Raw genomic sequence first — 16,979 nt, 5'->3', positions numbered from 1 at the left:
GACCGAACCCAAACCCTCTGCAACTAACCACACTCCCGACAAGACCCTGGCAAAAGGTCACAATGGACTTCTATGGACCTCTAGAAGAAGGGGGTTATCTATTAGTAGTAATAGATGAATATTCAAGATTCCCCTTTGTTAAGCAAACGCCTTCAACGTCCTTTGTGGAAACCGTGCCCATAGTGGACGAACTATTCAGCGAGTGGGGCATCCCCAATGTCGTCAAGACCGACAACGGTTCTCCATTTCAGGGACGAGAATTCGCGAACTTTGCAAGCCACCTAGGATTCCACCACCAAAAGATTACACCTCTCTGGCCCCAAGCCAACGGGATGGTGGAAAGGTTTATGGCCACCATCAAGCTAACCAGACAAAAAGCAGTAGCGGAACAGACGCCTCACCCGAAGGCCATCTGCAGCATGCTTCGGAGCTACCGAAATACCCAACACGACGCAACGGGAAAGCCACCAGCTGAGCTCATGGTGAGGTACCAACCCAGGACACGCATTCCCCGATGGGAGGACTACACCCCTGAAGAAGACCTAGCCATCAGAGAACGAGATGCCGAAAAGAAGAGAAAGGCCAAGCAATGGGCTGACACCAAACGGAGAGCGAAAGAACAACAACTAGAGATGGGGCAAATGGTCCTGGTGCGACAAACACAACGCAAGAAAACGGACACCCGATACAGCCCTGAGCCGCGAATCATCACAGCCATCAAGGGACCCATGATCACAGCGACTGGAGAACTGGGAGACGTCACCCGCAACTCCTCCTTCTTCAAGAGGCTATATCTGGAGGAGCCCGAAACACAAGAGACACCCGACGAGAACTTCAGTGAAGAAGAAGAAGCAGAACCCCAGGTGGAGTCAACCGGCGAAAGCCGAGAATCCCCAGGGAGACCCTCTAGGACAGTAAAGAAACCAGTGAGGCTCATCGAACAGATGTAACTGGGCTCTCATGTCAAGTACGGGGGAGGTGTTGTACATGAACAAAAGGGACACAGCCCCTTTAAGAAGACCAACACAGAAAGAGCGGGAGGAAAGCGGAAGGGGAGGGGGTTGGAGGGGGAGAAGGCAGAAAGTGTAAAGGAGTGAATAAAGGAAGTTCACAGCAGCGCTGGCTCCGTCTCGTCTTTGCATGCCTATGCGTGATTGAGTAGAGCCCAACATATTGCCACGTGATATTTTCTTTGCATATGGCATCAGCCATTACATTTTTTCTGTTGCAATCTATTGCTTTTTCATATAACACTTCTCAGTAGCTTTACCACGAAGGGTTAATATTCTCTTGCTTATTAGCAATATGGATGCACAATGCACTGCATTCCATAGCATTTGTTTACAGATTAATATCTGCCGTAGAAAATATATTTTGAACATTGGGGACAGTCATTTGATATTATTGGACATTTTTTTTATCCACATCAGCTGACACACTTAGAGACCAATTGAATATATGCTTAACAATATTCTCTGAATTTGCAATATATCTTGTTCAGCAGGATAGCGTTATCTTTACCAGCGTATTTCACATAGCTCTCAACTCATCCGCTTTTGGCGGGTGTCACCCGCCAAAGCATCTACACACCCGCCCACCCGCCAGCTCATCTGTTTCACCCGCCTTGGCAAAGGTGGGAGCTACGATTCATATTTTTGCCGGGACCCGATTTCGAGATCCCGAAATCGGGTCCCGGCGCGACTCTTCCTGCGCGAATGGAGGCGTGAAAAGCAAGTGTCATGCTTTTCACGTCCCCATTTCCTCCCCCTTCCCCTCCCTGGCGCTCTCCTCCAATGAGAGGATTGTGCCTGGGAGCATTCCTCCCCACCCCCCTCCCGTAAAAGGTCCGCGACATAGAAGTAGGACTGCCGTTTCATGTTTTTACGGCAGTCCTACTTTTATGTTTATGGCCTTTCTGGGTTTTCACCCGCCTTGGTATCAAAAAATGTTGAGAGGTATGTATTTCATTTGAGATTCACGTATTTCTGTATCTCGACCTCATCTGGTCACTCACATCGTGCGTGTGACGTTTCGGGCACCAGCATTCTGGTGCGCGTTGCGTCACACGCACGATCTTCGCTGTTTACATCATGTTGCATGGCGGCGTGGTAATACACCACGCGCGCCACCGCAGGGCTTCAGCCCATGACCGCACACTTCAGCTAAGCCAAGAGACATCAGGCATTCTAAATGGATGTTAACGTTAACTGGACATTTTCCTTGTCCGGTTTTAATTAATTTATCACATACGTACTTTGCATCATAAACATATATTTTTTGATACAGGCAAACATGAGTATGACCATGTTACCGGTTGGATTGAGTTAAGGAGTACAACATTACAAACATTGGATTAATCGTATCCATTAAAATTGAAAGAGGAGCCAAAAATGGAAAATTGGTAAGTTAGTGAATAGTCATCCTCTTTATTGGTCTAAAGAACCCCAATAGGGTTACATAGCTTATGCATACATATAATATTTTTTTCTTTTTTTGTTTCTTTTTCTCTTTTTTATATATTTTTTTATATTTTCTTACATAAATTGCCCATGGTGAAAACCATTACTATATACTATAGAAATTATTGCTAATGAATACACCCTTTTCAAGCTCAAGGTCGAATTTGGTAAGCAGGGTTTCAAGCCGCACTTTGAAACATTCACCTGTTATTGAAACATGTAACTACTTTTGAGTGTTCATTTAAGATCTTAAATAGGTTTGTGACCATTATTTGTAATTCTTATAGGCCAGCACCACATTCATTGAGCAGCTTGGTGAGTTATTATGAAATTCAATTTTACCACACAAGTTCCACGTATTAGTTTCGAATGCTTATATTCTAGTGCTCAGTCAACTAGTATTTGAGAATAGTACTCACTACTTCAATAGATGTCACAATCAGGGACTTGTAGCACTAATTTGAAATACCAGTGAAGAGTAGTCAATCAATGAACGCGTGAATTCGTAATTCATTTAATACAGGCACAATAATACTCTATGGCCACGTTTGGGCTGGGCTTAACACATTTCACCTTTATTTTAAGCTAACAATCCACCAATACCCACAATTTATGTTTAATTATAGTATTAGGTTCTCTTTTGTTCTATGCACCTCTGTACACCTCTCCATTCGTGGAACGATTTTGGGTATGTAGCCATTGATTGAATCTATTAACAACCGTATATTTGATCTGCACATGTTACGTCACATTTCGATTTTAATTTACAATGTTTCACTACCTTTTGTATTCATTAATGTATTCATACGTAAGACATATATATTTATTGGAATGCATTGTTTTGGTGACATGTATGCTCTGTCAGCCTTGAAGATGACTCTGGTCGAAACATGTGTCAGCTGACGGATTGCCAAATTAAACAAACTATTGATACAATCTTGCATTCATTTCTTTTTATTATTCCACAAGTGCAAATAATCAATTTAATTAACAGGCAGCGCACGATACGCCAATTCTTAAATACACATCATGCTCTTTTCTTTTTGGTCCTTATGGGTGGACCTATAATAGAATTGGTAACGCAGCCAGCCATTTTCATATGAGATAGTGATTATAGCGCACTCTATAGGTTTTGTACCCATATCTAATATCCCCTTGGTTAAGGGGAGACCCTTGCTGACAGGTTTTGTCAGGCCCCCTCGCTAAGAGGATCGGGTGTCACCTGACTCTGATTACCTTTTCCTGTTTTTGGGAAACCCATGCAACTCATCCAAGCTTCTTGAAATATTGCAGGTACTTCAGCAATATAGCAGTCTTCGTTATCTTCGACTCCTCTCTCTCCTTCTCTCATATCGCTGACCTTGCCAAGAAGGCCCATTTTCAGCTTCACCTCCTCAGAGACATTCCTTTCCCCACCTTCCCCCAGAAACTCAACGTCTCCAGAGCTCTGGTTCTCTCTAGGCTTGATTATTGCAACAGCCTCTTTCTTAATCTGCTTCTCTCTGCCCTCTTCAACTAATCCAGAATAGGACTGCGAGATTTATCCTTGGCCTGAATCCCAGTGACCACATCTTTCCAGCCCTAAAATCTCTCCCCTAGCTCCCACTGGTTGCAAGGATCAAATTCAAGACCCTCAGCATCATCCACAAGGTTTTCTGGGGCCTGGGACCTCGCTACATTCAACTCTCTCTCCCTAGATACCTCCCTGCAAGAGGCCTTTAATCTTCTAGCTCCAACTCTCTGCAGGTCAAACATTTCTCCAAGCAGAGAGTGGGGGGGAGATCTCTCTCTTCGGCAGGAGCCTCCCTCTGGAAGGGCATCCCTGCCCCTCTCCGTCTCGAGCCGGATCTCCTTAAATTCCGGAAGCTCCTCAAAACCAGGCACAAGCAAGTATATCTCTATATACAGATAGAGAGGGTAAGAGATGGAAAGGAGATGAGGACAGAACTAATGAGATAGTATTCACACAGAACGAATGGATGGGAGGTCAGATTCTATTGAAACTCAATGGTAAAGGCATTGAGGACATGAGACAAAAGGGAGAGCCAGACGATTCAAAAGGAAAAGAGAAGGAAAAGGAAAAAGGATTGAGAGACGAGAGGATCAGGAAAAAAAATAGGCAGAGATGAGAGCAGTTGTATCACGAGGAGCAAGAAAGGAAACACGATCATAAGCCAAGAACAGCTAACGATCAGAGCATGCAGGAACACAGTAGAATAGAGGAAGAAGAACAAAAGATAAGGGAGAAGAGAATAAAAAGACAAAGGGATGAGGAAATACGAAGGGTAAATGAACGTAGAAATCAAAAGAAACATGAGGAAGATAGGGTCATAGAGGAAGCAAGGAAGCACAGAGAGTTTGAGGATGACTTAGAACGTAAGCGAAGACAGAGGGCACGGGATCTTGAATATTTGGAGAGAGAGGTTAAAAAACCTGATCCAGTAGAAGACGATTGATAGAATATATGATGAAAAGGGGCTAGAACAAGGCCCCCAAGGGAGAGGAGAGGACAAACGTTTTGAGAGCACTCAGTTGTACGACACTGAGGACGCCTCCCGAAGTAGCAGAAATAGAGAGCTGTCCCTAAATAGGTTGACGCTAAATAAAAATGAGGAAGATGAGAGGAATTGCACGAGTTGAGCACAGACAATATCAAATGCAGAAAGAGAGGAATATGAGGAAAAGGAAGAAGAGAGAAGACGCGAAGAACGCTTCTCTGGAGGAAAAGGGATAACATGGTCAGATTCTAGCCAGTCTACACCTAAGGCATCACAGCCAGCCACACAATCGGAGAGATATGAAGGAGTATCTTATGGCCAGAGAGGGGTGTCTCCACCGCCATATTTGAGCCGACTAAGAACATTGCCAGGTAGACGGTGATGCAGGAATATCACCCCTGCAGTGGATAGAAAAATGATGAGAGAGGAAAAGGAGTGCCATGTGTTACAATTCCTGTTGCTCGAAAAAGGAGGAACAAGGCCACAGTATATTCCATGGCCACACATGGGTCGAGAAAATCTGAAAAATAAGCTTCCAATGTTAACATCGGGAGCTGGAAATTGGATACATAAGCTAGAAAAAATGACGGGAGGGAACACGTTAGCTATAGGGGACATCAAGGGTCTTTTAATCGCCATACTCGGTGATAGAGCTGACGATGTGTGGACACGGGCAGGTTATCCTGGCGTGACTACAGTTAATACTGCAAATGATGGAGCTCTATTTAACAATTGCAGACCGACAGTATGGAAAGCATTACGATTGCTATACCCGGACACTTCTGACATGGGAGCCATAATGACACGAAAAATAAAGGAGTCAGAGGATCCTTTGCTTTACATTCAGAATTTCCAAGTCACCTGGGTATTGGAAACTCGGGAATCTTGGGGGAAATCTATACCCGTGTTTTACCATATACTATGCCAAGGGCTGCCAGATCGGGTGCAGAAGCAGCTTAAGAAATTGGTAGGAATTGAGGCCAAAACGTGGTTTGAAATACAGTTGAGCATAGCTCACTATTGCAGGCTGCTGCAAGAGAAGAATCGCAACAAAGAGGCTGCACGAAAAGCTGAAGAGGCAAAATTAGTGCAGAAATAATTATAAGTATGCCATTGAAGGGGCAATGATAACTAGCACAGACGGATCGGACATACAGCTGGTCAATAATCAACACCTGGCTAATCAGGGCAGTAATGGATTCTACCCAAGGGGGAGAGACTTTTGAGGTAGAGGATGGCAGAGTAATCAGGGAGGTTTCCAAGGTAATCAGGGAGATTTTCAAAACATGCAAAATGACAATCAGGATATGTCAAATGGGCAAATAATCAGACCTACGCCAATATGTTGGACGTGTGGAATGACAGGGCAACTAGCGCGCACATGCAGAAGTCAAGGCATGGTGCAAAATGACCAAGGAACAAGAGTAGGAATGGTGAATCCACCTGTGTTTTTACAGCAGGGAGGAAATGGAGTTGCACAAAATCACACAGTGCAGCAGCAAGCGCCGGAAGCACAGCAAAGCTTACAACCTCAGAATATGACAAATTTTCCGCAAGGACAGTCTGAACAGTTGACTATGCAACTGGCACAGACAACAAGTGCAGGGCAAGTACTGAATTCTGGAATGAGAAATATCACTGGTGATGGAGGAAATCCACTCACTCAGTATGGGACAAAGTTATATATGGATTAGGACAGCTCACTGGGAAACCTGATGTGTTCTATCCTATCAGTGACACCAAACCCTCACAAGGAACCAAGGGACACAGGTGCAACACGCTCGTGTATACGTGAAGGCAAGATTTCCTTGTCCAGCGATGCCATAAATACTTAGGGCTTCACAGGAGCAACAAGTCATGTTCCTTTTACAAATGAACTTCTAGTCTCTATAGGAGAATGTGACATGAATGTGCCACTGCTATATTCAAGGCAAACCCCAGTAAATATATTGGGACGAGACCTAATGACAAAGTTAAACATGCCAATCTCGTTCACGGAGAAGGGCATAGTATGTTCGACTCTAGGAATGCACTATTTGAACGTATGCGAAATGATTAGAGCATACGTGGGACAAACAGCTATGAGGGTTGTCCCATTGGAACCAGAAATATTTGCGTATGGAGCGCGTGTATTAATGGCAGGGCTACCAGGCCTTGCAGATAAAACCATGAGGACCCCCGATGAGTTTCTATTCAGTCCAAGAATACCTATGCATGAAGAAAAGGGACAAGTATTTCCCTTGGCAATACAGCCATAGTGCGAGGGGTAATGGCATTGATCGATGGTTGTGATGATGAAGGCAGACAATGGTGCACAATAATCGCCATTGAGGAAGGGCACAGATTGAATGACGTCACTGATGACGATCTGCTCGACGAACAAACAGGTGTAGATGAAACAACAGTTGAGGTAAATCTCGTTTTCTGGGTGAGAATGATCAAAAGAGAGGTGCCCCAGAGAATGATGCTGGCACAAAACCATCCTGAATATTTTGATGATGGCATGGCAAAGGTGCCTGTCTCAGTGGGGACTACAGGCCACTATGACGTAGGCTTGTTGAAAGGAGTCAGAGAAGTAAAGATTAAATGGAAACCAGGAGCAATTTTACCAAGAGCCCGACAGTACTCCATGTCTAGGGAAGCAGATGAGGGGATTTTCAAGACAATTTCCACCATGATGGAACAGGGCATCTTAGTGACGTCAGAGTCGTCGTGCAATACCGCGGTGTACCCTACCAAAAAATCAAAGGGAGGGTCGTGGAGACTAATTCAAGATGTACGCCCGATAAACGATATTGTAGAGGCCGAGTTCCCTCTAGTCCCTAACCCCTCCACAATCCTAAGTAATATACCCTTTATTGCATTTTTCTCAATCTCATTGCACAAAGACTCACAAGATTTGACGTCCTTCACGTTCAGACAGATGCGTCTCAAAAGCACAAGGTTACCCCAGGGGTACTGTGAGTCTCCTTCGATTTTCAACAGAGTCCTGCAGATGGACTTAAGCAATATTGCATTAGAGAGTGTTGTCTTGCAATATGTGGACGACATCTTAATTTGCAGCACGGCAGAGGAGACGTGCAGACATGATTCTATTCAACTAGTGACTATATTGGCTGAGAAGGGATATAAAGTTGACAAAGAGAAGTTACAATATTGTCAGTAAGAAGTGCTGTACATAGGCCAGCTGATCTCACATGAGGGGAAAAGGGTTACCCCTGAAAGGGCTGAGGCCATATTAAACACAGCCAAGCCACACACGATAAAACAGATGCAGAGTTTTCTAGGCCTATGCAATTATGTCAGGGCATGGGTCTTTGACTATAGCTCGGATACCAAGCCCTTGTTACAAGCCCTAAAGAAAGCACAGGGACGAAAGAAAAATGGAATGGACTGAGACCATGGAAGAAGGGTTTGTTTAACTCAAGAAAGCCATCTGCATGGCACCAGTTTTAGGAATTCCCAATTATGCAGAGGAATTCTACCTGTTTTCAAACACGAATGGCAGTGTTATAACAGCAGTACTCACACAGAGAACCACATTGGGGTAGAAGCCCCTGGCATACTACAGTGGGAATTTGGACCCAGTGATGAGAGGTCACTTCCCTTGCAAACAAAGCTTAGCTGCCGCAGTGTTCGCCATAGAAAAGACGACAACCATTGTTATGGGATGCTCAATGACGTTGTTCATCGAGCATGCATTATTTGCCATTCTAGAGAAACCAAAAGGCACATTGACATCTCAGAGCTTCTGCTTATGAAGTGATCATATCAAATCCATCGATTAAGATAATTCGATGTAAGATAGTGAACCCAGCTATGTTTATAGCAGAACCAGTCACTGACTGAGAGCCAATCCATGACTGCGCGAATTATGAAGAATTCTATGATGAGATTCCAAGAGTGAAAGAGAATGCATTGGCAAAAGGAGAAATTGTCTTTGTTGACGGTTCCTCGAGAATCGATCAAAATTATAGGCAAAGATATACAGTCACTGCTGTGGTGAAGCACACAGCAAATGGAGACTTTCAAGTACACATTAGTGCATGATTACCATCACATTATTCAGTGCAAGCTGCAGAATTATTGGCATTGATACTCGCTATTGAGAGTGACTCCGTCTATGTGATGTGGACAGTGCACGCAGGCCTAGCACGCTGGAAAATGAGGGGCTACCTCCGAGCGGACGGCGCGCCAGTGCAGCACACAGCCTTATTGGACAGACTCATTAAGGCACTACAGCTCCCAGTGGGCATAGCGGACGTGAAATGCGCAGCCCACACGAAAAGGACAGATTTTATCTCACGAGGAAACCAAGCAGCAAACACGGAAGCCAAGCGTATGGCGACCAAGGACGAAATAATAATGAATGTGGAAATAACTGATGTGCATAAGAAAATGATTGTTGCACGGAGTGAACCTGAGGGTTATAGTAACATGGGGCTCCAAGGAGAGGCACCACAGGACGAAAAGAACCTATCGACGCAGCAAGGGTGTTCTTTACACCCCTCCGAAAGCTTGTGGCATCAAGACAGCACTGGTAAATCGGTGATGACTATAGCCCTGTTAAAACTAGCATTGGAACAATTGCATTATCCAGCGCACATGTCAAAAGAGAATCTAGCAGCAACGATCGCTGAAGACTGCTTTATACCGAATTTAGCAGAGCACATTGCATTTTTTATGGGGAACTGTATAATCTGCCAACAGTTCATGGCTGGGCATACACTGAGAGTAATTATAGGAGTCATCCCAAGGCCCAATGGATCTTTTCAGCACTTGCATGTCGATTATGTCGATATGATTCAAGTATGTAACGGGTACAGGTATCTAATTGTTGTGGTGTGTTCATTCTCTAGATGGATAGAAGCAGGTCCATGTACACACCCAAACTCTACCTGTTCGGCCAAATTTCTAGTGAGAGAGGTATTTCCCAGGTGGGGAGCATGTGAGGTCATGAGGTCAGATAATGGGCCTCACTTTGTTAATACAGTCTTTGAACAAATTAGCTTGCTGCTTGGTATAAAGCACAAGTTCTCATCGGTGTATCATCCGCAAGGTAATGGCATATGTGAGAAGCTCAATGGATAGCCAAGTTGAAGCTTACTCTAAAGAAGGGATGGCTACACTGCCTTCCTTTGGCACAGTATGCACTCAGAAACCAGCCTGGTTCTGTCCATCATCTTACGCAGCACGAAATAGCAACAGGCAAAGGATGCACAATCCATTGACACCCAGAGATAGAGCTAGATGTGAAGCTCAGCCAACAGGGAAATTTTAGGATCAGAAATGCAAAATTACTTGAATTGCATGACATCTAGTCTTACTGTAATTTCAGGACAGCTGCAGCAACAACAAAAAGGGTGCAGGGCAGCACAGAACAGAGAAGGAGATACTACAACAGACCCGATTCAAAGTTTAGGTCTACCACCAGTTTTCCCTGGGGACACGGTCCTGGTGAGGAACCACACGAGAAAAAGTGGGACGAGCCAAGGTACAACAGACCATTTAAAGTGGAAGACGTCACTCCCTCTGCAGTCAAGCTACAAGGAAGAAGAGCTTGGCTGTTCCTGGGTGATATCAAGCCATACAATGGAGAAGGCCCCCTGCCTGCACACCAACACATAGAGACTACAGACGACGGGGAAGAAACACAGTACAAGATCCATGACGAGGAAGAAGGACGCATGACCAGCAAGGCAAAGACAAGGAACTGTTGTGCAAGTTGTGGCTTATTTTTGGACATTTCCTCTGAGAAAAAAAGGGGATAAGGACATAAAAACGGACACTTTGTCCATCCTAGGTAGAGAAGAAAATTGCATGCATAAAGCCACAACATAGTTTATTGACTTTAAACTTTGGACTGAGGCACACTGAAGCCTTGATAAGAAAAGGATATGCCAAATTTTGATTGAGGCCACACAAACTGGAAGAAAATACAGTATACAGACTCATTTCAAACAGGAGCATTATTTGGACTTACCTATGGTGTCCCACAGCAGTGACATCACTAACAACATTTAAATTTACTTTTAACTAGTATTAAGATCGTACCCGTCGTTAGTGGGAAGGCTCACTAACATCAGTGAATTTCTTCAAGACCCTGAAATGAAAAGACAATAAGGAGGCTGCTCATTGTAATCACTGAGCAGTTCCTCCTTCTTCCGTAGTACAGAGAGGAAAAAACAAATGTATTTGTATTTGTATTTATTTTTGTTTATATAGCGCTTTGTCCCAAGCAGAAGAAGAAGTGAATAGGCTTGTCAGCATGCTATTCTTTCGTTTAATTGAAGATTGTCCAGATCTTGTTGGGAGACACACTGACGTCCTAACATTTTTGCGAGATCCAGCAAACACAGAACGTTTGAGTATAATCCTGAACTGAATCATAATTCAGGTTTCTCTTCACGCTCATCGAAATCACAGAAGCTGCTCACAGTGAGTGCCGAGCAGTTCCAGAAGTCAGCAAGGACAAGACAATTGTCCCTGTCACCAGAAGATGGTAGACTAGCAAGCAACGCCTTCTTTCAGCTAACTGAGGACTTTCCAGAACTTGTGGGGAGGCCTGCCGGTATTGACGTCCTCACTTTCATCAGAGACCCAGTTAATTCCACACAGATGAGCATGCTTCTGCATGGTATTGTAATGCAGGTGGAACTTTGTAATCTACATCAGAATTTCCGGAGAAGACTGTAAGACTTTCTGCCGAGGGACAGATCAAAAAAGTGTTGCCAGAAAGCTTCACTCTTGTTTATGCCGACAAGGACACGACATGTATTCTGGAGTGAACCAGATAAGAGGAATTGATTGGGAGCTTGTTTATTTTAAACATGCGAACTAAGAGACTTGCTGAACTTAGTACCTGATTTTGACATTTTTGTATACGGCAAAGAGAACTGTTTCCAGAGACAATATATCTTTGAAGCAAAGAAGGACAATCCTTACAGTACCAGCAACACACGAGCTGAAACGACAGTATCCAGAGATAATATTGCCTAGAATGTATTCGAAGTTAGTTTTCTTTCCTTAAATGATCGAGATGGGCAACCAAAGCAGTAGTGTTGTCATCCCTTAGGAGGAGAGACGCTCACATTGTCCCGGAACAAAGTGTTGTCGATTGACCTATAGAGTTATAATGTACCTATGCATTGTATTCATCATTGTTTTACTGTCACTGACGATTCGAACTGCATTTTTCATTGGTGTACAAAGTGTTCCGATTCCAGTGCACCCACCTAATGATGTACGCATGACACCCACGAAGGCACCCAGACCCTTTATAGTCATTCCAGTACCTAGAAGGTCTGACAAAGGAGTGAGTGAACTTGAGATGCATGTGATTAGCAATGACACACACACATTTGATAACAGGCAAGTTGAAAAGCCGAAGACCGTGTCGGCAGAGTAAGAATGAGAAAAGGTTAATGACAACCACATTCATGCAAACAATGAGTGCACATACACCAGGTCCAGTGTCAATAACTGCAGAACCACAATCCAAAGAATTGGAGAAGGTTGGACATCCAACGATGAGAAGTTCCACTACAAGCGAAGTCAAGAGACAAACGGAAAAAGCTGAACTTTTAAAGAAACAAAAGGAGTTGGAGAAGAAACCAACAGAGACAACATTGATAAGCACCCCTGACCCAGCCCTGAAAGGGGCAAGTGCAAGCCCAAAACCTCCACGTGCAGAGATGATAGAAGAACCAATATGGCCATTCATAACCAGAGCCAGGAAAAGACAAGAGGACAAGGAAATAATTTCCAGACTTTCTCGTGCTCGACTGGTACAGATGAAGATGCCTGAACCATGGATGGAAGTACCTGAGAATCCTCCACTGAGAAGAAGCTACATGGATGCTATTAAAGATGTGATGATAGCAAACTACATGAAATCCTTGAGAATCTGGTACTAACATATGAAAGAAGTTGGACGACGAAACTCAAAGGAGGAATGCTTTGATTGCGAACTCCTACCTTACAGCATGGAGAAGTCAAAGATCTTCGTAGCTGATGAAATAGATGTGTAAACGGCACCCTGTCTATCACACGTAGCAATGTGCAAGACTAGAGGCCAAGTCATGGGAAGTGATGCTTCGTTGAAATGGGCAACTGAAGCAACGGATCCAAATAAAGATGATTATGTCCAGAACATAAAGACAAGAAACAACGGAAAAACAAAGCATATTGTGATCAGATATGAGAAGCCTGGAGTTAAAGGAGCAGAATCAGAAGAGAAGCTAATCAAAACCTGTACATCCAAGGAAAAACTCCAGAAGAAGCTCAGAAGCGGAAGAACAGAGGGCAAATACAAATTTGGGTAACAGTGCTTTCATCAGACGAATGGGAGAAAGGAGTGGTGATCTGCAGAGCATGGATGGTTTCGGTCACTTTGAGCCCACCATTGACATAGGACGAATTGGATGCAAGCCATTATGGCCAAAACGTGCTAAACTATTGACATGGGTCGAGGACAGAGGAGGACCCTTACAGATAGTGCCATTGGAGAGCCCAGAATTCTGCTTCATGAATAATGGCACAAGAAGAATGGGAAGAGAACCAGAAATGTGGCCGAGTATTTGATGCTCCAGGAATGGTATATGGTACTGCAGTGATCATGGATCATTATTGGGCATGTGGATCCAAAGCATATATCAGGCTGCCGAGAAACTGGGGAGGTATATGCACACTACTGAATGTCCATGTTCCAGCCTTGGTGATTACAAGAAGTGATCTGAATATTGACAGTTTCCCGAAAGCAGATGCTCACCTGAGGAAGAAGAGATCTGTGGAACTGATGAGCCGAATGAAGAGAGAGATTTACTTTTCTGCCAAATCCATAGAAGCTTTCAATGCAATCCCATATGAACATAGACTGTTCAATCATACTTCTTCAGTGTTCACCTTAATTTTTATGCCAAGAGTTCAAGTTGGAGCAAATACTAAATGGTTGCAGATAACCAGATGGGAGTTGCTGCAGACCATCAACACGACCATAAAATAATTCAATGCAATCAAGAAAGAGTGAAGAGCTATTCGACTAATGACTCTTCAGAAAAGATACATCCTTGACATGATCACATCTATGGATGGAGGTGTTTGTGCAAGAATCTGAGAATCATGTTGCACATTTATACTATCTCAAGACAACAAAAATGGAACCTTAACAGAGGCCATAGATATGCTGACAAAACTACAGAATCAAATGATTGATGAAACAAATGAAGTGGACGACGACAGCTGGTTTGGATCACTATTTTAATGGGTTCCACAATGGATGGCAGATGCATTCAAATTCCAAGAAGCCCTGCTAGTGATGATATTGCTCGGATTCTGTGTTATCAAGGTAATAATCTCTCAGTGTCAGAAAACTGCGAAAAAAGCCATAGGGATGAAGATCATGATTGATGTCGAACCAGGATGGAAACCCAAGGACCTGACTGATGAAGAAATAAGGGACTTTGTGAAAGCCGGCATTTATGCACCAGAAGGAACAAAGTTTCGATATCCCAGGAAACATAGAAATTAAGTGGGAAATTAGATCTATTGTAGTCCAAGTGGACAATGTCAACTAATGACTTGGAACAAAGATGAGCACGTGAGAACAGCAGGAAGCTTGAAGGGAGTCATAAAGATATGGACCCCAAAGATATATTTCTTCAAACCTCTATGTGTGGATCCAGAGGATGAAGTAAAATTGGACCCAGAGGATGAAGTAAAGGTGGATACCAAGGAAAAAATGAAAGTGGTCGATGAATCGCCCAGAGGGGGGAGTGTAGAGGAGGTCCCAAGCACGACCCGCACTCCAATTTCCATTTTGAAGTACCAGGAACGTTCATGCCTAAATATGTGACGTATGATGAGCAAATAAACCAGCAGAGAGCCGCAGTTGGGCTCTGCCCAGTACCTATCAGAAGAACAGCACCTGTTGAAGTACCGCCACCTAAGAAAACCTGGACAGTTAGGTACCCATTGAGAAAGCCATATCAACAAATGAAACAGAACGAAGATTGTCAGAATGCAATCCCTGAAGAAGCTAAAAAGATACTGAAGGAAGACGAATGGTGACGTCACAAGAAACCGGACTGACTCACATATAGAAGATATGATGACCTGCGAATGATGAAAAGAGATGAAACACCATGGATAAGTGACATCCTGAACCTAAAATGAAATAATGAATGTCAAAGATGTCAGTAATAATGCCACATGAGCGATGAAGATATTCAGTTAGTTTACACGTGTACATATGCAAGGAACAGCAAGAAGCAAGAATTCATGAGGCTTGATTATGCTTAGTAGTAAAATAGATTGCGGCAAGCACCACATATACATCTACCTCAAAAGGAGCACTTTATATAAGTATACTTCCACTATGCACAAGAGCAGAATCAGCCAAAGGTTACTAAAGGTCTCAAGGGAAGAGCTTTGCAGCGAACAAATCGAAAATGAAAGAAAGAGAGAAATTCAGACGCATGCAAATCGTGCCAGGAAGCCAAGGTCGTATTGGCTGAAATAGGCCAACAGTGGATACAATTTATGAAAGAAAAACAGAGTATCCTGTTCAGAAAGGTCAAGATAAGCCACAGAAGGCAGATGGCTGGCAGAATTAAATCAAATACACAAATTAAATGAAGAATCAGACGATTTCACGATGTCGGAATCACATGACCAGCCAAGCGAGACAGGATGACACCTTCACACCTACCCATGGCCTTGTGCCATGCACAGATAGCTTAATTTTTCCACACCAAGAAGCAGTCTCGAGGCCAACCACAAAGTATGGCCACTAAGGTGGTGAGTGATTGTAGCAATAATTGAAGGGAAGCTGGGGGTGCCGTTGACAAGCTCCCTGCACCTGGCTGGCTATTCTGCACACTGCTAGGCAAGTGGAAAAGTATGAGTGGGGTTGTTGCTAACCTAATCATAGTGGACCAAATAATCTAGGGTATTATAGTTTGTAGAACCAATGAGACGTCCTACTTTTAGTGGCGTTTACAGTAGCCATTTTGAAGGTAGGGCTTAGATGCGCCACCTGACAGTGTTTATCCAATCCCCTCACTCTGTTACCATATACAGATATAGCACCTATATTAAAATTACCTTCCTAGAACCAATAGAATTGAATGCAGAATTTTAAGCGTTACACGTTAGTGGTGACGAGTTTTGAGTATAAATGATGTGTTTTTTACGAAGTTCATTGGAGTTGTTGAAGCGAGAAGAAGATCGAGCGAATGCTGATATTCATGAACTCCACGTTTTTTGTACTTGTCATTAAACGGACTCCCTTTGCCAAACCATTGAGTTGTCATTATTGATTTGATCCGAGATTATTAATCTGCATCCCCATCCATCTCACGGGTGCTGCTGCCTCATCTTAAAGTGCTATTGGAAAACCCCCAGCTTAATGGGCCGGTTGGGGTCCTAGTGCACACTATAATGAGGGCCATTGTCTTTCTGTTACTCCTGCAAGTACCATCACACTATGTGTGCATTGTCTATACAGGAGAGTGACGGTGGACAAAGATAAGATCTTCAGGGATGAAGGGAATTTGCAAACTTTGAGCATATCTTCTATTTTTTGGTAATTATTAGTATTCATGCATACTGTAATAAGGTGCTCACTGAAGAAACATGTCATTGGTTTAATTCCGAGTGCAAGTGTCTGAGCATACATGTCGGGACATTTTGAGAGACAGAATGGTGTGTATTCTCGACAAAAGAAGCACTTAACTAGATAGGAAGTAATGTAATTTTACAGAGCATTGGAAACACTCTTTTTAACATTTCGCAATATTAATTTCTAATGATTACTTCCAGTATACATTGCAGTGATGATAATAAAAGTATAACATGTATCTCACTGAACAAAGTACACCTGGACTAACCTTTTAAATCCATTGTTGGTAGTTTATCATTCCAGCATGGGCAGTCTGGTACACTCCTATTCAATGGTGTTGCTAGGTCTGGAATAGATCTGGGGGTATGCTAATGTCAGGACTGTTGGGACTCGGGGCTAGCT

The sequence above is a fragment of the Ambystoma mexicanum genome, chromosome 2p (genome assembly GCF_040938575.1).
Source record: "Ambystoma mexicanum isolate Mex_15411 chromosome 2p, UKY_AmexF1_1, whole genome shotgun sequence".
Classification (NCBI taxonomy): Eukaryota; Metazoa; Chordata; class Amphibia; order Caudata; family Ambystomatidae; genus Ambystoma; species Ambystoma mexicanum.
The sequence above is the reverse complement of the archived record's forward strand: the minus strand, read 5'-3'. Positions refer to the sequence as shown.